The sequence below is a fragment of the Gossypium arboreum genome, chromosome 4 (genome assembly GCF_025698485.1).
Source record: "Gossypium arboreum isolate Shixiya-1 chromosome 4, ASM2569848v2, whole genome shotgun sequence".
NCBI lineage: Eukaryota > Viridiplantae > Streptophyta > Magnoliopsida > Malvales > Malvaceae > Gossypium > Gossypium arboreum.
The window spans coordinates 72,678,800-72,702,559 of record NC_069073.1 but is presented as its reverse complement, the minus strand read 5'-3'; the positions used below and the strand labels follow the sequence as shown (position 1 = coordinate 72,702,559).

Genomic DNA, 23,760 nt, shown 5'->3' with positions numbered 1-23,760 from the left:
GATAGAATCGAGATAATTTCAATATATTACCCCACTATCAAAAACTTAATTACCAAATCACAAACAAATATCTAGAACTATATTACATGAGCTCATGACAATTTTAGCATGTTGAGAATTACAATAATAAAATTGATTTTTTTTTTAAGAACAAATCAAGTCAATACAATATAGAAATCATACTTCCTAATTTAGTAACAAAAAATGGTGAACATAGTGAGGTAACAATATTAAAAATAATCCCAATAAAAAAGGGTAAATTAAGTAAGAGGATTTCAACAATAATGGGTTAATGGGTTAATGATGAGGGTTAATTAATAAAAAGGGTTAGTAGGCTCAAAAGGGTCTACTAAGGGTTTAATTATGTGGGAAGGCTTTTTATGGAGTAAGTGGGTTAAATCCTAAGTGCCTTTATCATCTCAGTATATCAAATCATACGTGTGATCTCGACATGTATAATCGAAGCAAGTTCTAGAATAACAGTTCAATGTTGACACACTCAAACCACAAAAGAAGTAAGCAAGAAAGAAAGCTATATGCTCAAAAGGCTCAAAAATCTCACCAAAAATTTGGGTTTTTGATGTCATTCTTGTATACTTAAGATTTCAAGATAATACCTCAATTTAGAAAAAATTTAGTTCTCAAAATATCAATTTATCATGCTCGATTCTCTAATGTCCTATAATCAAATAATCATGCATAATTCCCATGGTCTAGTTCATGACATATCAACAATAATTATAGATCAATCAGAATTCATTCGATCAATATTATGAGAAAATCACTTAAGCACAAGATCAAATTCAGGGATTTGAGAATAATGCAAAAAGTTAGGCATCATGTTCATGTTTACCCCCCACACTAAAGATGTATATTGCCCTCAATGTACAAAGATAGATTATTAAAAATAAAGAAAATCATAAGAGGGAAGGAGGTGAAACTCCCTGTTATATGGATGTAGAGCTTGATTCTGGGGCTGGAGTGTTTGGGGAAAGTGGTAGCTGCCACTGTTCTTAGCTAGATGAAAAAATTGGGTCATTGAACATGGCACTCGTGAGGTATTGTTTCCCATTTGTTTCCTCATTTCATAAAATATTCCTAGTAGTTTTGGTTGGAAGTCTATAGAATCCGAAGAGCTTATTAAGAGTTGGTGTGGAACAGAGTGTAGTGGGATTACTTGTTAGAGATACCAGAAAAATGAAGGAAGTAAGATTTACTAATATAGATATGTCTTTCAAAAGAAAATAATAAAATTGAAATGAAAATAAAAATAAAAATAAAAATAAAAATAAAAATAAAAATAAAAAGATAAGAGGATTCAATGATCCTCGTCAGTGGGGCCATCAGGTGGTGGCACTGGAGTGGCGATGTGAAACTGCTGGCACAACTACTGCATCATGACCTACTTTGTCGTCCATCTATCTATCACATCACCGATATCACTCATGAATCATCTCGAACTGTGTAGTGCAATACTGCTCGAAGTGAGCGAGTCTGTCGGAAAGGTGTGCCAATGAAGCAGCTACATGAACTGGTCACTCCCTATGTGGCGTGGTAGAAGGCTCCTTGTGCTGTGGGGGAACATCATCAGGAATGTCCTTTAGATCCTCCTCGTCAATGGCATGAGTAAGACGGTACTGAGGAGGATCTGTTGTAACACCCCAAACCCGTGACCGTCACCGGATTTGACCACGAGGTGTTACCGGGCTTACTTTACTTATTCCTCTCTTGGAAATTTTTTTTTTTTGTTTTCCTTTTTCTGTTCTAGGCAGGCTAGTTAACTGCGTCACTGTCACCTTAAAAATCATATCTCGAGTTCCAGAACTCGAAAATGAGTTCCGTCAATTTTCCCTGAAACTAGACTCATATATCCATCCATGGATTTATTTCTAGAATTTTGGTCAGGCCAATTGGTACAGTTTATTAGTTAAAGTCACCCCTGTTTCAGGGTTCGACTACACTGACCTTTACGCATTACGACCTGGATATCATCTCGTACAGAGCTCTAATGCTCATGCCGTTTGTTTCTAATGAAACTAGACTCAAAGGGAATCTATGAATATAAGGCATGACTTCTAATTGTTTCTGGATAATTTATAGTAAATTTTCCAAGTCGGAGCAGGGATCCAGAAACTGTTCTGGCCCTGTTTCGCGAAAACCTGAATATCTCTTAAAATACAGCTCATACGGTCGTTTCGTTTCGTCCATATGAAAATAGATTCATCAAGGTTCAATTTCATAATTTATTCACTATTTAATTCTACTTCTACTATTTTTAGTGATTTTCCATCTCACCTCACTGCTGCTGGCAGCATCTGGTACTAAAGCAAACAATGACTATTTCATAATTCTTCCATGGCCAACTATTTCATCATACATAATACAAACTATGGCCACCTTATCAAAATTAATGTTTCTAAGGCTCGTGCCTATAGGTTTTAGATTCACACTCAACCGACCACGTAGGCCATCTTCGCATGGCTTAAAGTTTACAACCGAGATTCAACAAACAAAATAGCCTATACATGCCAAATGTTCTCCTAGCTCAACTACGAAGACAATACCAAAAGATTTCCAGCCGGTGTGATGACTTCAACGACGGTTCGAAACGCATAAGCGGTATGAGTCCAAGAGACCTAAAATGGGTGACAAGAAAACACCGAGTGAGTTTATAACTCAGTAAGTCATAAGCATTTCACAACCATCCGTTACTAAAATTATCATAAAATGAAATAATGAAACAAGGCCCATTGTTCGACCATACCGAACTATACCATAGTTCCTTAGACCTTCGGATCAATCTCATACCAAGTCATACATTTACATTTCATATACTATTCAATAGGATATTTGAAGCAATTTCCATACATCATTTCATTTCCGCAACAATCATGCAATTGAAATCATCACATAGATTTAAAACTTACCAACTCAACTCCGAGCATGAACATAGTATCTATTAGCCACGAACTCAAGGTACTTACTCTTTCCGCTGTCCATACTCAACTCGATGAAAACACACCCTCCATATAATTGTTCGATCGGAGATATATATATAGATACGCACACAGTGCTTAATACTCGATTTCGCACACTTAGTGCCATGTGATTTAAGCCCGCACACATAGTGCCATACCCTTGAGCTCGCACACCCAAAGGTCAGTATATTTCCAGCATGCACACTTAGTGCCATATATTTCCAGCATGCACACTTAGTGCCATATATTTCCAGCATGCACACTTAGTGCCAATCTCGTCACCATACACACGTATTGCCCGCACACTTAGTGCCGAAAGCAAACTTTCTACACATTTCACTATTTCTTTTACATTCAACAATGTCATCATTCCATACACATACATTTTCATTTACATATCATCTCATTAAACACAATTGCATAGATATTATGATCATTTAAAACAATGCCAAATATATGCTTAATGACTTACCTTGTGTTGGGTAAAATGGTTCCAACTCGGCTATTCGATGTTCTTTCCTTTGCTTTTGCTTGATTCTCCCCCTCTAGCTTCTTGAGCTAATCAATAAATTAACTAGTTTAACCGTCTTGCCAAATATTTATACATATATACATGACATCAACAATACTATCATCATTAATTCATCAATTCACAAAGTTTTATTTCACGAACATTTGACCCATTTTTACCCCATATGGCCGAATGCTACATTCATTACCCAACTAGCCATTCAACAATTTTCAGCCTCATTACCACCCTTTTTATGTCTAATCGTCTAAATGAGATCACATGCCTAACTATATCCGAATGTGCAACATTAATCTAGCATTTCCATTGCATTTAACACTTAACATTTACCCCATCTAGGCCAAATTTTGCTAGCACACAAGCCTTTGGCGAATGTCCTTGACCTCTAGTCACCCAAAATTTCTTTGTTCTTTAAAATTCATCCAAGACTACATTCGGCACTTCCAACTAATAATTTAGGTGCTCTCAAGCTCATTCACAAGTACTATTATATATCACATTAAGCATTAAACCATTTTGCAACATAAATTTTATAGCATGGCCGAATACTCATGCACATACACACATAACAACAAGAACTCAATGGCATAAAATCTCCTTTTTGTTAAACATTCGAACTCACTCATCTCCATGCTTTCATCACAACAACATCAAAACACTAATTAGGAAATACAACATTCTTGGCGAAATTTAACTCACCTAACAACTTAGTTTCGATCCAAGATTCAAGGAAAAATTTGAACCAATCCTCCAAACTATGCATGCATTTTCAAGAGTGGCATAAAACATACCTTCTTGTATCAAAACACCTTAGTCTAGTAAGCTCCCATGGCTGATTTTCTCAAGCTCCCCCTTTCTTCTTAGTACATTCAGCCATGCAAAGAAAAATGAGAGAATGGACACTTTTTTTCTTCTTCTCAAGTCATGGCAATTGTAACAAAATGAGAAAGGATGAACAACAAAATTTTTCTCCTTTCTTTTCCTCAACTCACGGCAACAAGGGGGCATCCACACTCTTTTTTTCATCATTTTCCTTTTTTTCATTTCTTTATTTTCCTTCCATAATGCACTAGGCCAACATGTCTAGGACATGTTTTCTTTGCCATCATCATGTCATGGCCAGCCACTAACCTTAGGAAATGGGTTATTTGACATGCAACTCCACCCTTGTGTTAACATGCATTAATAAGCCATTTAAAATTAGCATATCATATTTCACCATGTTTCACATTGAACCCTATTTAATAATTTCCCATAAAATTGGTAAAATTAGAGAATGAAACTTCCACATATGCATGCACACACATAGTAAGCATAGAATATAACAATTAATTATTTTTATGACTCGGTTTAGTGGTCCCGAAACCACTTTCCGACTAGGGTCAATTTAGGGCTGTCACAACTCTTCCCCACTTAAGAAATTTTCGTCCCGAAAATCTTACCGGTAAATAGGCTCGGGTATCGCTCTCTCATAGAGTCCTCAAGTTCCCAAGTGGCTTCTTCAATTCCGTGTTTATGCCACAACACCTTCACTAATGGGATTTTCTTATTGCGCAACTCTTTTACTTCGCGCATCAGAATGCGAACCGGCTCTTCTTCATAACTCAAATTAGGCTGAACCTCGACCTCAGATGGAGTAATTACGTGTGTCGGGTCAGACCTATATCGTCGAAGCATCGAGACATGGAAAACGTTGTGAATCCTTTCAAGCTCAGGGGGTAACATTAATCGGTACGCTACTGGTCCAACTCGTTCGGATACTTCATACGGACCGATGAACCTCGGACTCAATTTTCCTTACGGCCAAATCTAAGCACCTTCTTCCGGTGAGACTTTGAGAAATACCTTGTCTCCAACACGATATTCAATGTCTTTCCTTTTCAAATCGCATCGACTTTTGGCGATCCGGCGACCTTCAAACTTTCACGAATTACTCGAACTTTACGCTCGGCATCCTTAATCAAATCAACCCGAAGATTTTACCTTGATAAGTTCATCGAGAATAATGGGTACGGCATTTACGACCGTATAAAGCCTCGTAAGGCGCCATCTTAATACTTGATTGAAAGCTATTGTTGTAGCGAATTCAATCAAAGGCAAATATCTTTCCCATGAACCACTAAACTCAAGGATGCAACATCTCAACATATCCTCAAGGATTTGAATTATCCGTTCGGATTGACCATCGGTTTGGGGATGAAAAGTGCTAAAATGCGACTTGGTACCCAAAGCCTCTTGCAATTTCTTCCAAAATCGCGATGTAAATCTTGGGTCTCTATCCGTCTGATAGAAGCAGTACCCCATGCAATCGAACAATTTGGGAGACGTATAATTACGCCAATTTATCGGCGAAAAATCCGTGCAGACGAGGATAAAATGAGCGGACTTGGTCGATCTATCAACAATGACCCAAATCGCATCTTTCTTACTTGCCGACACTGGTAATCCGGATATAAAATCCATTGTCACTCGATCCCATTTCCATTCGGTATCATGATTGGTGAAGTAATCCGATGGCACTTGATGTTCCGCTTTCACTTGTTGACATATCGGACACCTTGAAACAAATTGAAATGTCTCGTTTCATACGGGCCACCAAAATTGGCGTTTGAGGTTATTGTACATTTTAGTACTACCGGATGGATTGACATTCGACTCTGTGAGCCTCGCTCAAAATCATCGAAACAAGTTCGAATTCCTTGGAATACATAATCGACCCTTGAGCGTCAGCGGTCATTGTCGTCAATCGAAATTTCGATTCTTCATCCAAAACACATTCGCTCGCTTAGCGACCAATTCAGCGTCGACCTTCTGAGATTCAAGTATTTGATGAATCAATAACGGTTTGGCCTCTAATTCGACTACTAGCACCTCCTCGGGTGAAACGGATAAATGAGCATCCATCGCTCTCAAAGCAGACAGTGCCTTGCGACTTAAAGCATCGGCCACCACGTTGGCCTTTCCCGGGTGATAATCAATGATGAGTTCATAGTCTTTCAACAACTCAAGCCAACGTCTTTGTCGCAGGTTTAAATCTCTCTGAGTCATCAAATATTTTAGACTCTTGTGGTCCGAATAAATATGACACCTTTCTCCAAACAAGTAATGCCGCCATATCTTCAAGGCGAACACTATGGCTGCTAGTTCAAGGTCATGGGTCGGATAGTTTCTCTCATGCGGCTTTAGTTGTCTCGACGCGTAAGCCACAACTCGACCTTCTTGCATCAACACACAACCTAACCCAAGCAAGGATGCGTCCCTTGTATATGACAAACTCTTTACCGGACTCGGCTGTACTAGCACTGGGGCCTCGGTTAAACAAGTTTTTAGTCGATCGAAACTTTCTTGACAGCGTTCAGAACACTCGAACTTAACATCTTTTTGGAGTAGTTTCGTCATTGGTATAGCTATCATCAAAAAACCTTTCACAAATCGTCGATAGTATCCGGCAAGTCCCAAAAAGCTCCTAACTTCGGTAACATTCCTTGGAGGTTTCATATCGACTATGGCCGAAATTTTGTTCGGGTCCACCACGACACCCGTCTGAGACACCACGTGCCCCAAAAGCTAACCTCTCTCAACCAAAATTCACATTCTTGAACTTTGCGTATAACTGCTTATCTCGTAAAATTTGCAACACTAGCCTCAGGTGTTCAGCATGTTCAGTTTCATCTCTCGAATAGACCAAAATGTCATCGATAAATACAACTACGAACCGATCCAAGTATGGCCTGAAAATTCTATTCATTAAATCCATAAATACCGCAGGGGCATTAGTGAGCCCAAACGGCATCACCAAGAATTCGTAGTGACCGTACCTCGTTCTAAAAGCGGTTTTGGGTATGTCCGATTCTCGGACCCTCAACTGATAGTACCCCGACCTCAAATCTATCTTTGAAAACACCGAGGCTCCCTTTAATTGATCAAACAAATCGTCAATTCGTGGCAACGGATATTTATTCTTTATCGTCACTTTATTCAACGGCGATAGTCGATGCACAATCTCATAGTTCCATCCTTCTTCTTCACAAACAATCTTTGGTGCGCCCCATGGAGAAAAACTTCGGTCGGCGAAACCTCTATCCGTCAATTCTTGCAATTGAACCTTCAATTCCTTTAATTCCGTTAATGCCCTACGATACGAGGCTATTGAAATCGGCGTAGTACCGGTACAACCGATGCGAATTCCACTTCTCGAACCGGTGGCAATCCGGTAACTCCTCGGAAAAATATCGAATACTCACAAACCATCGGTACCGATTCGAGTTTCCTTTCCGTCTCTTTACTTTCAAACAAATACGCAAGGTATGTTTCACACCCTTTTCACATACCTCCGAAGCGGTCATAGAAGATATTATCACTGGCACTCCTTTTGAATCGAGAGACTCGACTCGGACTACCTCGTTATTTACACTCCTCAAATCAATGGTTTTCCTTTTGCAATCCACCACTGCATCATGTACGGTCAGCCAATCCATACCAAGAATAACATCGAATTCATCAAATGGTAGAAGCATTAGATCGGCCGGAAAACAGGATTCTCGAATTATTAGGGGCATCTCTTGCACACTTTATCAACAATGCGTATTGACCCAAAGGGTTTGACACCGAATTACGAACTCGAGAGACTCAACGGTAGAGTCTTCTTGGATGCTAAGGTTTCACATACATACGAATGAGTAGAGTGGGGTCAATCAATGCAATCACACTAGTATCACGAGAGTAAAAGTACCGGTGATAACGTCGGGGAGGATGCCTCCTCTCGTGCGCGGATGGCATATGCTCTAGCAGGAGCACGGGTCTCGGATCGGACAGCCGTATTAGAGGTTCCTCTCTGATTACCACCCCTACCTCCAGAAATTCTCGGGGGCCTACCTCCACCGTCGTTCCACTAGGTCTTGCACCTTGCGTCTTATTCCTCTCATCTAGCTCGTGCAATCTCTAATGAAGTGGTCCTCGAACCGCATCCATAATGAGGCCCTATTAATGGACTTACCCCAACATTCACCTAGGTGTCGTCTTCCACATTGGGGGCATTCAGGTTTCTCTTGACGATTATTGCCCACACTAGCTACCGAAGTAGCTCGGGAGTCCGTCGATGGTTGGGCTCTGATGGAAATTCCCGCAGTCGCCCTCGACTTACTAGTGTCCTCCCTGAATTTCTTTACGGTCGAGAACGGAGCTTTACTCGCCGATCTTTTACGATAATCTCTTGCTTCAAATTCAGCCTTCTTCTTCTCCTTTCCAAGTTCTTCCGCCTTGCAGGCTCGTTCGACTAGTGTTACGAACTCCTTTATCTCAAAAATACCCACTAGCAGCTTTAAATCTTCATTCAATCCTTCTTCAAATCTTTTGCATATAGCAACCTCATCAGCCACACACTCCCGAGCATACCGACTAAGTCTTACGAACTCATGTTCGTATTCAGATACTGTCATACGGCCTTGCTTGAGCTCCAAAAATTCCTTACGCTTCTGATCGATGAACCGTTGACTAATATATTTCTTCGAAATTCGTTTGAAAGAAATCCCAAGTAACTTGTTCCTTTGGGACTATGGAAATCAAGGTCCTCCACCAATAGTAGGTGAGTCTCATAACAAAGATATAGCACACTTAAGGCATTCATCGGGTGTGCATGACAGTTCATCAAACACTCTAATGGTGTTATCAAGCGAACTTCGGCCCTTTCGGCATTATCGGTAACTATGGCCTTAAACTCCTCGCCCCACGCTTCCTAATCAAGTCCACAGGTGGTTTACTCACCTCACGGGATCGATGGCGATGGCATTACGGGCTCTTAGGGTGGATTATTTAAATTCGGGAATGGTTGGACAGCCAGATTGGTTCGGGCATATTCGCGACCCACTCATTCATCATGGTGAAGAAGGCTTGTTTCGCCTTCATTTTGATTATTCGCGGATGGTGAGGCTCAACAGGCGGTGTCCCTTGCGCAGGAGCAGCCGCTACACTTTCAACGTCATCCGCCAAGGGTCTCTCTACCCCGGGTTCCATTGCTAATCAAAACAAAATTTCAACCGTCAGAAGTCATCACATTATTAAGCACTAACGATTTGGCATGTATAGCTAGACTCACACGCGCTATGGTAGTCCTAGAACCGACTAAACCATAGCTCTGATACCAATTAAATGTAACACCCCAAACCCGTGACCATCACCGGATTTGACCACGAGGTGTTACCGGGCTTACTTTACTTATTCCTCTCTTGGAAATTTTTTTTTTTTTGTTTTCCTTTTTCTGTTCTAGGCAGGCTAGTTAACTGCGTCACTGTCACCTTAAAAATCATATCTCGAGTTCCAGAACTCGAAAATGAGTTCCGTCAATTTTCCCTGAAACTAGACTCATATATCCATCCATGGATTTATTTCTAGAATTTTTGGTCAGGCCAATTGGTACAGTTTATTAGTTAAAGTCACCCCTGTTTCAGGGTTCGACTACACTGACCTTTACGCATTACGACCTGGATATCATCTCGTACAGAGCTCTAATGCTCATGCCGTTTGTTTCTAATGAAACTAGACTCAAAGGGGAATCTATGAATATAAGGCATGACTTCTAATTGTTTCTGGATAATTTATAGTAAATTTTCCAAGTCGGAGCAGGGGATCCAGAAACTGTTCTGGCCCTGTTTCGAAAACCTGAATATCTCTTAAAATACAGCTCATACGGTCGTTTCGTTTCGTCCATATGAAAATAGATTCATCAAGGTTCAATTTCATAATTTATTCACTATTTAATTCTACTTCTACTATTTTAGTGATTTTTCCATCTCACCTCACTGCTGCTGGCAGCATCTGGTACTAAAGCAAACAATGACTATTTCATAATTCTTCCATGGCCAACTATTTCATCATACATAATACAAACTATGGCCACCTTATCAAAATTAATGTTTCTAAGGCTCGTGCCTATAGGTTTTAGATTCACACTCAACCGACCACATAGGCCATCTTCGCATGGCTTAAAGTTTACAACCCGAGATTCAACAAACAAAATAGCCTATACATGCCAAATGTTCTCCTAGCTCAACTACGAAGACAATACCAAAAGATTTCCAGCCGGTGTGATGACTTCAACGACGGTTCCGAGCACGCAAACGGTATGAGTCCAAGAGACCTAAAATGGGTGACAAGAAAACACCGAGTGAGTTTATAACTCAGTAAGTCATAAGCATTTCACAACCATCCGTTACTAAAATTATCATAAAATGAAATAATGAAACAAGGCCAGCGTTCCACCATACCGAACTATACCATAGTTCCTTAGACCTTTCGGATCAATCTCATACCAAGTCATACATTTACATTTCATATACTATTCAATAGGATATTTGAAGCAATTTCCATACATCATTTCATTTCCGCAACAATCATGCAATTGAAATCATCACATAGATTTAAAACTTACCAACTCAACTCCGAGCATGAACATAGTATCTATTAGCCACGAACTCAAGGTACTTACTCTTTCCGCTGTCCATACTCAACTCGATGAAGACACACCCTCCATATAATTGTTCGATCGGAGATATATATATATAGAGTACGCACACACAGTGCTTAATACTCGATTTCGCACACTTAGTGCCATGTGATTTAAGCCCGCACACATAGTGCCATACCCTTCGAGCTCGCACACCCAAAGGTCAGTATATTTCCAGCATGCACACTTAGTGCCATATATTTCCAGCATGCACACTTAGTGCCATATATTTCCAGCATGCACACTTAGTGCCAATCTCGTCACCATACACACGTATTGCCGCACACTTAGTGCCGAAAGCAAACTTTCTACACATTTCACTATTTCTTTTACATTCAACAATGTCATCATTCCATACACATACATTTTCATTTACATATCATCTCATTAAACACAATTGCATAGATATTATGATCATTTAAAACAATGCCAAATATATGCTTAATGACTTACCTTGTGTTGGGTAAAATGGTTCCAACTCGGCTATTCGATGTTCTTTCCTTTGCTTTTGCTTGATTCTCCCCCTCTAGCTTCTTGAGCTAATCAATAAATTAACTAGTTTAACCGTCTTGCCAAATATTTATACATATATACATGACATCAACAATACTATCATCATTAATTCATCAATTCACAAAGTTTTATTTCACGAACATTTGACCCATTTTTACCCCATATGGCGAATGCTACATTCATTACCCAACTAGCCATTCAACAATTTTCAGCCTCATTACCACCCTTTTTATGTCTAATCGTCTAAATGAGATCACATGCCTAACTATATCCGAATGTGCAACATTAATCTAGCATTTCCATTGCATTTAACACTTAACATTTACCCCATCTAGGCCAAATTTTGCTAGCACACAAGCCTTTGGCGAATGTCCTTGACCTCTAGTCACCCAAAATTTCTTTGTTCTTTAAAATTCATCCAAGACTACATTCGGCACTCCCAACTAATAATTTAGGTGCTCTCAAGCTCATTCACAAGTACTATTATATATCACATTAAGCATTAAACCATTTTGCAACATAAATTTTATAGCATGGCGAATACTCATGCACATACACACATAACAACAAGAACTCAATGGCATAAAAATCTCCTTTTGTTAAACATTCGAACTCACTCATCTCCATGCTTTCATCACAACAACATCAAAACACTAATTAGGAAATACAACATTCTTGGCGAAATTTAACTCACCTAACAACTTAGTTTCGATCCAAGATTCAAGGAAAAATTTGAACCAATCCTCCAAACTATGCATGCATTTTCAAGAGTGGCATAAAACATACCTTCTTGTATCAAAACACCTTAGTCTAGTAAGCTCCCATGGCTGATTTTCTCAAGCTCCCCCTTTCTTCTTAGTACATTCAGCCATGCAAAGAAAAATGAGAGAATGGACACTTTTTTTCTTCTTCTCAAGTCATGGCAATTGTAACAAAATGAGAAAGGATGAACAACAAAATTTTTCTCCTTTCTTTTCCTCAACTCACGGCAACAAGGGGGCATCCACACTCTTTTTTTCATCATTTTCCTTTTTTTTCATTTCTTTATTTTCCTTCCATAATGCACTAGGCCAACATGTCTAGGACATGTTTTCTTTGCCCATCATCATGTCATGGCCACCACTAACCTTAGGAAATGGGTTATTTGACATGCAACTCCACCCTTGTGTTAACATGCATTAATAAGCCATTTAAAATTAGCATATCATATTTCACCATGTTTCACATTGATCCCTATTTAATAATTTCTCATAAAATTGGTAAAATTAGAGAATGAAACTTCCACATATGCATGCACACACATAGTAAGCATAGAATATAACAATTAATTATTTTTATGACTCGGTTTAGTGGTCCCGAAACCACTTTCCGACTAGGGTCAATTTAGGGCTGTCACATCTGTCCCACGGCGGTACTCAATCATCCTCATGTGTAACATAGTCGTGATGCCCTCTGGGGACATTTAACCTATCAGTTTAAGCACTGATGACTGGGCCACGGTGTTAAGGAGGCTGAAGTGTCTGGCAAGGCACGTTACGTAGGGGCTGATAGAGATTACTCCCTTCCGATGCCACTCGGTCTGCTGGCGAATGGCGAAAGCGATGAAGTATGCCAAGTCAATCACATGTGCATTCGCCATGCACCATAAATAGTAGGAGTCGTAGGTGTTGGCAACCCCAGTGATCTCTCTCCTTCCAATCAAGGTGTGTGCCAATATGGCATGGAGATAGCGTAGGGAAGGGGTGAGAGCTGAGGCCTTCAAGCGGCTGGGGTCATAGGTGGAAAAGAGTGGTGCCAAAGCTTTCTAGCACAAGGAGGGAGAAATGTGGATATCGCGTGGTAGTGCATTCATGTCCTCCTCCTCCATAAACTCATCGGTGTAAAGTCCCAAAGCGACTCCAAACTCTGGGACACTTATTGCACGAACTAGACCACCTAATCGGAAGTGAATGGTGCCGGGGTTGTCATTCTTCGTCATCACCACCTGTAAATGAAAAGTAGAGCATAATTCTAAAGTTAGCTCTAAATAAGTGGGTTCGGTGATATTGAAGAACTGTTCTCATGGGTCTGTGGTCAGGAGGGCACGGATGGCATCAGCTAGTTGGACTTACTCTACGGTAGCCCAGTCAATGCAGCGACCTGTAGTGAGGGGTCGTGCGCGTAGTATCTGAAATAGCTCCTCCTGCGAAGCTTACGAAAACTCAAGGAATGGGTGCCGAACTTCGGCTGTAGCATGTACTGAGGAAGAACCCGGTCCCCTACGTCTCTTTAAAGATGGGACTGCGGCCTTCTTGCCTCTCGATGGTGACATATTGTACCAAAAGCTGTTGTAGGGTAGCGCACGGGCGTGTGGCGTGGGTGTACAACCGTGTGGAGGAAAAAAAGAGGGAAAAGAGAGGGGAAAGTGAGGATTAATTTAGGGGGAGTGGATTTTAAGGTGATTTGAGGGTTGGAGAAGTGAGAATCTAGGTAATGCTGGTCCGAATAGGGATTAGGAAGTGGGGAAGGGGAGATTTCGGCTAGGGTTTTGAAAGGAAGAAAATGAATAGTGAGTTGCTTATATAGGGGAGGTGCACACGGCCTAAAGTCATGCTCGTTTACTCTGAAAGTGAGCACTTGTTTTTCGAATTTTGCAATTTAGGTTGTGCTCGGCTACTATCCCACCTTCATGTGTTAGGGTACCATGCCCGTGTATTATTGTCCACGGCTTATCGGCACGGGCGTGTTTTTCCATTCCCACGCTCGTGTTATCCTATCAAGTTCCCCCACGGCCATGTCGCACGGCCGTGGGGATTATCGCATCTCGTGTTTTGGGGAGATCATGTCCTGCTTCCACACTACTGTATCGCACAGTCGTGTTTCTTCCCCTGCTTGGCCACGGTCTTAGGCACGCCCGTGTTCCTGGCCGCGTGTGCTGAAAAACTTTGTAATTCAAAGATAAATCTAATTATTTAAAGTGTTAGAAATAAAAAATAAAAAATAAAGAAATCAAAATATGTTAGTGCTCGGGTTGCCTCCTGAGAAGCACTTATTTATAGTCTAAGCTTGACTTACCTCTCTAGTGAATGGCCAGGGTGGTTCGAGGAGTTTATACTCTTTTTTCCTACTATCAATCTCATCAAAATAGGGTTTTAATCGGATGTTGTTTACCTTAAAAGTGTCGAACTTGGAGTGACTCACCTCCACCGTACTGAATGGAAAAATACTAAGTACCGTAAGAGGGATTTCCTCATTCGGTGTGGTAGTGACAATGTGAGGATCTATGTCATCTAGTAAGACTTTATTGCCAACCTTAAGTTGATTAGGAGAGGTATTGGGCTTGTTTTGGCGTAGTTTCAATTTATCGTGTGTTCTCGGTTTGTGTTCTCGCCATTCGTCTAACTCCTCTATCCGTAGCCTTCGTTCTTCATGAATGTGTCCTTTATCATTTCTGGAACATGGCTCGTGAACTTCTTTGAAGCTTAATTTCTGCAAAGTCATATTGTCAGTTTTAGTAGATTGGTGTGGACTATTACCTTCAATGTTCGATGTGGTGCTAGAATTACGAGCTCGAAGGGTGATCGTTTTGTCTCCCATACGAAGTGTAAGCTCACCTATGCCAACATCAATAAATGTTTTAGCAGTTGCTGAAAATGGCCTTCCTAAAATCAAAGGGGTGTTATTATCCTCTTCTATGTCTAGAACAATGAAATCAACAGGGAATATGAACTTATCTGCTTTCACGAGTACATCTTCAATAATACCTCTAGGAAATCTTATAGTTTTACCTGCCAATTGAATGCTCATCTTAGTTTGTTTAGGTTTTCCAAGACCTAGTTGCTTAAACATTTTGTAAGGAATTGTAAAACTCCCTGGATCTTTCAATTTGTAGGGTAGCTTATTCTGTAGAATAGCTGAGCAGACTGCGTTTAGCTCCACATGCGATGCTTCATCCAACTTCCGCTTATTTACTAAAATCTCTTTTAAAAATTTCATTGCATTTGGCATCTGCGACAAAGCTTCAATAAACGGTAAGTTAATATCTAATTTTTTCAAAAGTTTAAGGAATTTACCGAATTGTTCGTCTAAGTGGTCTTTCCTTGTCACGTTAGGGTATGGCATACGAGGTTTATATTCGACAGTCACTGGTTTATTTGTATTTTGACCTACCTCATCTCTCCCTTTGCTTACCACAGTTTCTTGCCTCGATTCTGGTTTAGGCTCAACGACTCCTTCGTCATCTTGAGTATTAATTATGTTGAGTTGTTCCCTTGGGTTAGGTTCGGTATTACTTGGCAAGCTACCTTGTGGTCATTCAGAGATCAGTTTAGAAAGCTGGTCTATCTGAGTTTCGAGTCCTTGGATCGATGCTTGTTGATTTTTAAGTGCTGTCTCGGTATTTTGGAAATGGGTGTCTGACATTGATATGAATTTTGAGAGCATCTTCTCAAGGTTCGGTTTCTTCTCTTGTTGATAAGGTAGATGTTGAAAACCCTGAGGATTTTGTGGCTTTTGATTCCCTTGACCACCCCAGGAAAAATTTGGGTGGTTTCTCCAACCTGCATTATAAGTATTACTATATGGGTTATTTTGAGGTCTAAAGTTATTGTTACCCATATAGTTGACTTGTTCCTCTTCAGTTGTGGGATTGAAGGATTGATATTCTGTATGCACACCTCCTCTACTTGAGTCACACCTCATTACTGGATGTACCTATGTAGAACCAACTAAACCATCAATCTTTTTATTGAAAAGTTCTACCTAATTTGACAACATAGTAACTGAGTCGACGTTATACATGTCGGATACTTTCGTTGGCTTTGTCCTCAAACTTGCCACTGATAGTTATTCAGTGACATCTCCTCTATAAAATCATAGGCATCTTTCGGTGTTTTATTATTGATGGTTCTGCCAGCAGCTGCGTCAACCATTTACCGAGTTGAGGGATTCAGACCATTGTGGAATGTTTGTACTTGAAGCCAAAGCGGTAACCCATGGTGAGGGCACCTTCTCAGTAAGTCCTTGTATCCCTCCCATGCATTGTAAAGTGTTTCTAAATCCATCTACACAAAAGAAGATATATCATTACGTAATTTAGCCGTTTTAGCCGGCAGAAAATATTTTAGTAAAAATTTCTCGGTCATTTGTTCCCAAGTAATAATTGACCCTCGTGGTAATGAGTTCAACCACTATTTAGCTTTGCTCCTTAATGAAAAAGGAAATAACCGAAGGCGAATGGCATTATCAGAAATTCCATTGATTTTAAATGTATCGCAAAATTCCAAAAAATTTTCTAAGTGAGCGTTGGGATCTTCATCCTGCAAACCATCAAACTGAACAAACTGCTGTATCATCTGAATAGTGTTAGGTTTTAATTCAAAAGTATTTGAGCTACAGCAGGTCTAACTATACTAGATTCAGTTCCTATTAAAGAGGGTTTAGCATAGTCATACTAGTACGTGGAGCAGGTTTTTGATTAGCCGCAATTGCAGAAGGTAGCTGATTGCTTTGGTTTTTAGCCATCTTGTCGGTTGAAGGTTGAGTATCGTCTTCTTTCTTATTCTCCGTGTATCTTAAGCTGTGCCTTATTTCTCTTTGGTTTCTACGAACTGTATGATCGATTTCTTCGTCAAAAAGTAATGGTCGTGACGGGTTTCTTCTAGTCATAAATTATAAAAACTTGCCAAGAGAAGGAAAAAGTAAATTAATAAATAATAAAAATAATAAAATTAAATAAAATTGTAAGAAAATAAATGGCTAAAATAATAAAAATTTAGCATTCCTAATATCTTAGTTCCCCGACAACGGTGCCAAAAACTTGATCGCGTGATTCGTAACAAGTAATAAATATTTATAATGAAGATCAAACCTAGACTAACTATTATCACGAAGAAAAGGCAAGTGTACCTATCGAACAATAGTATAGTAATGGCAAAACCGGGATATCGTACCCAAGGGAACCAAAAGTACTAGTAATAACTATCTTTTTATTATTTAACCTAGAAATAAAGAGGAGTTGTTTATTAAACTAATTAACTAAACTAATTAACTGATTAAAATAAAGCGAAGAGAAAATTTGGAAAAAGACTTAAAGAAAAGTAATTGATAAAGACGACACCCAAGGAGGAATCCACCTAGATTTCACTTGTTATCTGACTCTGAACCAGACGATTTATTAACTTGACTTGATTCGTGAGACTCCCTAACCTATATTATCATCTCTTTCGAGACTAATAATGTCTAACCCTTAGTTGAATTAATCGAAATCTCTTTCTTAATTAAAACCCCTAGGGAAGCAGTAAATCGATCTATGGACTCCCATATTAGGTTTCACCTTAATCTAGCAAAATCTTGTAACCATATTTCTAGGCGTTCGATCAACTCCGCGTAATTATGCCAAATCTACTATTAGACAGGGACTTTTGCTCCTCTGGATAAGCACATCAAATCATGAATTAATACCCGAAATATTAGCTTAAACATTAAGAACACATAATTGAGAACAAATCAAGTATTTATCATACAGTTCAGATAATAATAACAAGATCCATCATAGGTTTCAACCCCCTTAGGTATCTAAGGGGTTTAGTTCATAATAAAATAAGAGTACATCTCAAAAATATGAAAATAACAAAACATAAAGAAAACTCTAAAACCCCTTAAGGAATTCTGAGAGAGATCTTCAGTCTTGGAGTAACTCCGGCTTTTGGGATGGATCGTCTGGCTTCCTTCAAGTAATTCCCGGTGTATGGTTCTGTACTCCAGAAAAGTTCTAGAGGAGGGTGGCCCCTTCTAAGTCATACTTAGGGTGTTTATATAGGCTTTGGATCGACTTTCTTCCTCCTTAAGTATCCTTTTCCGTGTAAAATACAACTCTTTGAAAAAGGGACACGCCCGTGTGCCATAGCCGTGTGATGTGTTTGCCAGGCCTTGTTCGATCCATTAAATTGCACATGGCCTTGTGGGTCAATGGCCAGGCCGTGTGCATCATGAAATCCTTGGTCGACGCCCTCGAAAGACATGGGCGTGTGAACAGCCCGTGTGGCAAGGCTTAGGCCGTGTCATTTTCTCGATTTGGTCCGTTCTGTCCTTTTTTGGCTCATTTTGTCTCTTGGTGCTCTCCTGAGTACAAACATGAGATAACTGGATTAAGAGCACCAAAATCCACAAATCTAGTAATAAACATCCATAAATATGCTAAGTATTTGGGGTAAAAACATGTATAATTTGGCGTTTATAATTAATGTCGATTCGGTCACCATGCTCTCTAGTCAGGTAGAACTCTTGAATAAGAAAATTGATGGTTTTCTTAGTTCTTCACAGGTTCACCCAGTAATGTAGTGCGAAGCAAGTGAAGGTAGATCAAGCAGTTCAAAATACCCACCTTATGGCCACAACATGGAGAACGAGCAGTTAAATTAAATGGGTAACAATCCTCGATCTCAAAACAATCCTTATAGCAATACTTACAATGCAGGTTGGAGGAACCACCCAAATTTTTCATGGGGATGCCAAGGAAATCAGAGACCACCACCTCCTCCAGTATTTCAGCAACCAGCATACCAGTAGGAGAAAAAGCTGAACCTTGAGGAGATGCTAACCAAATTCACCTCGGTGTCAGAAACTCATTTTTAGAATATCGAGAAGACACTAAAAAATCAACAAGCATCAATCTAGGTGCTCGAAACTCAGATTGGATAGCTCGCCAAGTTGATTTCTGAAGGACCATAAGGTAGCCTGCTAAAAAACACTAGATCTAACCCAAGGGAGCAACTCAATGTGATTTCCATTCAAGATGAGGAAGGGTTAGTTGCAAAACCAAGGCCAGAAATAGTGGTAAGCAAATGTAAGGATGAGGTAGGCCAAAATGACCCAAAGTCGATGAGTACAGAATATAAACCTCGTGTGTCATACCCCAATACGACAAGGAAAGACCTATCATACGAACAATTTGGTAAATTCCTTAAACTTTTAAAGAAACTACATTAACTTACCATTTATTGAAGCCCTTTCGCAGATGCCAAACGCAGTCAAGTTTTTAAAGGAGCTTTTAACAAATAAATGAAAGTTGGATGAGGCGTCGCATGTGGAGTTGAATGTAGTTTGCTCAGCCATATTACAGAATAAGCTACCCAACAAATTAAAGGGTCCAGGGAGTTTTAAGATTCCTTTTTTAATTGGTAGTTTAGATGTTCATAATGCATTGGCTGACTTAGGGGCAAGCATTAATGTTATGTCTTATAAAATGTTTAAACAACTAGGTCTTGGGAAATTCAAACAAACTAGGATGAGCATTCAATTGGCTGATAAAACCATTAGATTTCCTAGGGGTCTCATTGAAGATGTTCTTGTTAAGATCGATAAATTTATATACCCAACAGACTTTGCTGCTCTAGACATGGAAGAGGATAGTAACGCCCCTTTAATTTTAGGACGACCCTTTTTAGCGATTGTTAGAACCATTATTGATCTTGGTACAGGTGAACTCACACTTCTTGTGGGAGACGAAACAATCACCCTTCAAGCTCATAATTCGAGTAACACATCAAAAATTAAAGGTGGTTGTATAAATTATTCTACTAGTACTAATCATGTGGTGACACCCTCTATGCAAGAAACAGTTTCGAAGAACACATATGAGCCATGTTCAAACAACAACAAAGGGCCTATCTATGAAGAACGAAGGCTACAAATCGAGGAGCTAGATGAATGGCGGACACAGAAATTGAGAACACCCGATAAACCAAAACTGAGCCAGGACAAGCTCAATACCTCATTAAATCAACTTAAGGTTGGAGACAAAGTGCTACTAGATGCAGCAGATCCTCGCATTGCCACTCCTGAACCTAATGAAGAAATTCCTCTTACGGTACTCAGTATTTTCCCATATGGTACAGTCGAGGTAATTCATCCCAAATTCGGCACATTTAAGGTAAAAAAATATCCGTCTTAAACCTTATGTTAATAAAGTTGATAGCAGGGATGAGAAGTATAATCTCCTCGCACCACCTTGACCATGCAGAAGAAAGGTAAGTCTAGCTTAGACTATAAATAAGCGCTTCTCGGGAGGTAACCTGAGCACTAATAGTGTTAATTTCTTTAAATTTTAGTTTTTAACATCTAACATACTAACCGAATCATGGAACGCAGGCTTGCTAAAGACCACACGGCCAGGCACATGGGCGTGCATTAGGCAGTGTGAAAATAGGGCAAGATTTTTTCCCCAACATGGGAAACGATAAGTTGCCACAGCCGTGTGATATGGCCGTGGGTGAAACTGCCAAAACAACACGGGTGTGAGACACGCCCGTGCCTCAAAACCATGGTTGAAACTGAGAATGTAACACGAGGGTGAGACACGCCCATGCCATCCACTAGTGGTCGACACTGTCAAAACGAACACAGGTGTGGACCTAAGTACACGGGCGTAGGAGAAGCGAACGAAGCAAGACACGACCGTGCGACATAGCCGTGTGCTCCCACAAGCCCAAAGAACACAGGCGTGGGCCGAATGTCAGACACGCCCAAATTCAAAATTCGCAAAACACACGGGCAAAAATTAGGCCACATGGGCGTGTCCCACGGTCGTGTGCCCCAAAATTTATATAAACTCCTTACTATTCATCATCTCCCTCCCCGAAAATTCCTAGCCCTAGCCGCTGCAACTTCACACGCCCTACCCCCCACTCCCGTGTACTGCCTACAACACCAATTCTGATGCCCCATGTAACACCCCGAACCCGAGACCATCGCCGGTGTCGGACGCGAGGGGTTAACGAGCCAAGTCCTCTTAAAGCACCGACCAATTTGGCATTTCCAGACAGGCTGGAAAACTGCATCACTGTAGCCTTAAAAATAATATCTCGAGTTTCAAAACTCGGAAACTGATTCCGTAAATTTTCCCTGAATTTAGACTCATATATCCTTCCTTGGATTTATTTCTAGAATTTTTGGTCGGGCCAATTGGTACAGTTTATTAGTTAAAGTCACCCATGTTACAGGGATCGACTGCTCTGACCTTCGAGCGTTACAAATTGAATATCTCTCTGTACAGGGCTTTAATACTGGTGCCGTTTATTTCTAATGAAACTAGACTCAAAAGGGAATCTGCACATATAAGGAATGACTCCTAATTATTTCTGGATAATTTATAGTGAATTTTTAAAGTCGTGACAGGGGACCCAGAAACCGTTCTGGCCCTGTCTCACGAGAACTTTAATATCTCTCGGTATACTGATCATATGATCGTTTCGTTACTTTCATATGAAAATAGACTCGTCAAGGTTCAATCACATAATTTATTCACTATTTAACACCATTCCTACAAATTTTGGTGATTTTCCCCTTCCACATCACTGCAGCTGGCAGCATCTGTTTTTAAGGTAGGCTTTACCTAATTTGTAGTCTTCATGGGCCAACTATGGTCTTGCCATACATGGGTCCACATATGATCATATTTAGCCATTCCAATGGCTGATCATGTGACCAACACTCCCATTCCAATCCATAATCACATCATGAAACCATATATAATTACAAACCACAAATGGTCTAATTCCATACTCCACTATTACGAACCATTTTCGCATGGCCGTACACATATACATCACAAGTACTTAAAAATAACCGAGGGTAGTCCTATACATGCCATATCCGAACTCAACTAAAGGAGTACCAAAAAGGGCTTTGATAGTGTGGTTGACTTCAACTTCTATGATCCCGAATCCGATCGCTAACGAGCAAAATCTATAAGCAGAGAAACAAAGAAACGGAGTAAGCAATTTATGCTTAGTAAGTTTGAGCCATAATATACACACAACCAAAGCATAGCATTCAAGTAGCTAAACAATAATTCATATGCACAATTTCTCAAAGACATGCTTACTTCACAATCCCAACTCTTATATTCATACACAAATAACGGCCTAGTTAATGCCGATAGCTCATTTATCATTAGAGCGAATATTAAATGCGCATTTACTCATAGTGTGCAAAGCACACACAAAACATACCTTGTTGGGGATTTCACAAATGCAATAACTGAAAATTTTCCAGCAGCTTATAAATTTCAAATCACATACCTTCGGAGTTTATCCGGATATAGCTACTCGTTCAAAACACCTTGGGACATAGCCGGTTATGGTAACCCGCACAAATGCCTTGGGACTTAACCGGATATCACAACTCGCACAATTGCCTTGGGCTTAGCCGGTATCATAGCTTCGCACAATTGCCTTGGGCTTAGCCGGATATCATAGCTTCGCACAATTGCCTTGGGCTTAGCCGGATATCACTCGAACATTCATACACATCTTTGTTTCATTTTCACAACAAAACTTTTATGCACAATTCACTTAACAAAAATATCATTTCGGCTCAATGGCCATATACAAGGGCAGAATTTCAATTGCTTATTACTTCATTCAATCGAATCAAAATCTAAGTTTCGATACTCGAAAACTTACCTCGGATGTTGTCGAACGATTCCGATGGCTATTCGACTACTTTTTCCTTCCCTTTATCGGATTTAACTCCCTTTTGCTCTTGAGCTTAATGAATACAAGTAGAAGTATTCAATATTTCTATCAATAATGTTTACTAGTAAATCACATTCGGCATCTCATATCATCTCACTTTATTATAATTTATCATTCAACCTTTGAACCAACACGCCATTATATGGCCACATATACATACATCCATATATTTAAGCTCAAGAATTTTAACATAACATCAAGTGCTCAAATTACTCATGTGGCCGATTACACATGGTCATAAATACACAAAATCAAAAATAATTTCAAGGTTTTTCACACTATACATGTACTAGGCGAATGTACATGCAAATTTCACAACATTCTTCAACAAATTTCTTCTTTAAACAAACATATTTATCACTTTCTTCATAATCAAAATATCATGTGCAAACATATATACACATATAGGTGCATGGCGAATCTCAAGGTGTTCATAACCCTCTAAAACACAAATTTTTACCAATCAAGTAACAAGCATAAATCATGCTCATGAATGCATCATGGCGAATACATCACAATCATACCCCATTGAACTTTGGTCATGGTTAAACAAAGAACTCAATGTCTTACTCAAGATTGCTACAAAGAAATTTCAAGAGTAGTCAATCCATCATTGCATGCATCATTAGCAAGCTTCACATTTAGCATGCAATGGCTTTAACACAATATCAACCTTGGCCAAATACCATTTTTCATGGCATAACAAGGATTTGAACCATGGCT

At 39.7% G+C, this 23,760-nt stretch overlaps 1 long non-coding RNA gene and 1 other non-coding gene across 2 annotated transcripts; one reads left to right on the top strand and one right to left on the bottom strand.

Moving 5' to 3' along the window:
• Positions 1–16,489: 16,489 nt before the first annotated feature.
• On the top strand, positions 16,490–16,596 carry LOC128291959 (small nucleolar RNA R71). The gene has a single exon (XR_008281943.1). It is a non-coding gene; the product is annotated as a small nucleolar RNA R71 (small nucleolar RNA).
• A 5,419-nt stretch (positions 16,597–22,015) lies between these two features.
• On the bottom strand, positions 22,016–23,030 carry LOC128291430 (uncharacterized). The gene is made up of 2 exons (XR_008281209.1): positions 22,966–23,030; positions 22,016–22,246 (listed from the first exon to the last, which is right to left on the bottom strand). It is a non-coding gene; the product is annotated as an uncharacterized LOC128291430 (long non-coding RNA).
• Between the last annotated feature and the right edge of the window lie 730 nt (positions 23,031–23,760).